This window comes from Cervus elaphus, chromosome 24, assembly GCF_910594005.1.
Source record: "Cervus elaphus chromosome 24, mCerEla1.1, whole genome shotgun sequence".
NCBI lineage: Eukaryota > Metazoa > Chordata > Mammalia > Artiodactyla > Cervidae > Cervus > Cervus elaphus.
In genome coordinates, this window is record NC_057838.1 from 13,022,770 (window position 1) to 13,024,376 (window position 1,607).

At 37.0% G+C, this 1,607-nt stretch overlaps 1 pseudogene; it reads left to right on the forward strand.

Moving 5' to 3' along the window:
- Positions 1–846: 846 nt before the first annotated feature.
- On the forward strand, positions 847–987 carry LOC122683384 (annotated as a pseudogene).
- Positions 988–1,607: the final 620 nt, after the last annotated feature.

Here is a 1,607-nt window from a genome sequence, read left to right on the forward strand (position 1 = left end):
AAATTTTTGGTTTGAAGTTTTTCTATAGCAATCTCTTTCTATATATCTATATGTAGAGAGAAATATGATTGTTTTAAGTTACTGATGTCTTAATTATATATAGTTAATATATGCTATATCTATTATATTATTAATGATCTCTTAATTTTATATATATAATTCAGTAACTATAGACAAATAGAAAAATCAATAACATATATATATAGAAAGAGAGAGAAAGACAGAGAGATGATTACTGTTTTAAGTTACTCATCTCTTAATTTCAAACACATTTTCAAAACCCTGTATTTATACTCTCTTCTCCTAATGATTACTGTTTATGATGTCAAATACTACCTCTAATTGTTTTCCGTATTCCTTAACTGCTTCTTGTGTATATAGATGACTTTAGTACTTTTGTCTTTTGACTCACTACTAGCTTTGTGTGCGGATGATTTCCTACCTTTACGTATTGGGCTTCCCTGGTGGCTCAGAAGGTGAAGCGGCAGCCTGCAATGCGGGAGACCCGGGTTTGATCCCTGGGTGGGGAAGATCCCCTGGAGAAGGAAACGGAAACCCACTCCAGTACTCTTGCCTGGAAAATCCCATGGATGGAGAAGCCTGGTAGGCTACAGTTCATGGGGTCACAGACAGTCGGACACAACTGAGTGACCTCACTTTCACTTTCACTGTATGTTAACCCTTTCCAGTGAGCCTTTTCCTTTTGTAAGTTTCTTATTTCTAGTTGTGGCTTTTCCACCTAAAAAAGTTAACATTCATTGTAAAGGTAGTTTGGTGATACTGACCCCTTTTAGCTTTAGCTTGTCTGTGAAGCTTTTGATTTCTCCATCAAATATGAAAGAGAATATACTTACTTGGCAGAAGAGATCCCATGATCATGAAGGCATTTTCCTCAGGACAAGGCTTATCCATTGCACTCTGAATGTGCTGATCCTTGCAATTTCCACAAATGTGGGAAACTTGACTGTGTAATTTGTGATAGCACTCTCCTAGGCTTAAAAACTCTGGGGGAAAAAAAAAAACACCTTGCTTGGCAGAGTTTATTCTGCTTTTTAAATTTTTTTAAGTCTTTATTGAATTTATTACAATATAACTTGTTTCATGTTTTGATTTTCTGGCTGCAAAACATGTGAGATCTTAGGTTCCTCACCAAGGATCAACTCACATCCCCTGCCCTGGAAGGCAAAGTCCTAACCACTGTACTACCAGGAAAGCCCCCAGAGTGTGTTCTTGGCTATAAATTTTTCTCCTCTATCACTTTAAATAAATTGCACCATTCCCTTTTGGCCTACACAGTTTCTACTGAAAAATCTGTTGATAGCTTAATGGGAGTTCCCTTATATGTTATGTGTTGCTGTTCCCTTGTTGCTTTTAATGTTCTCCCTTTAACTTTAGTTTTTGTCATTTTAGTTGCAACATATCTTGGTTTGTTCCTGTTTGTGTTTGACCTGTATGGGACTCCCTGTTCTTCATGAACTTGGGTGACTGTTTTCTTTCTCAAGTTAACGAAATTTTCATCTGTTATGTCTACAATTGTCTTCTCAAGGCTCTTTCTCTTTCTCTTCTCTCTCTCTTCTTCTGAGGCCCCGACAGTGAGTGTATTACTG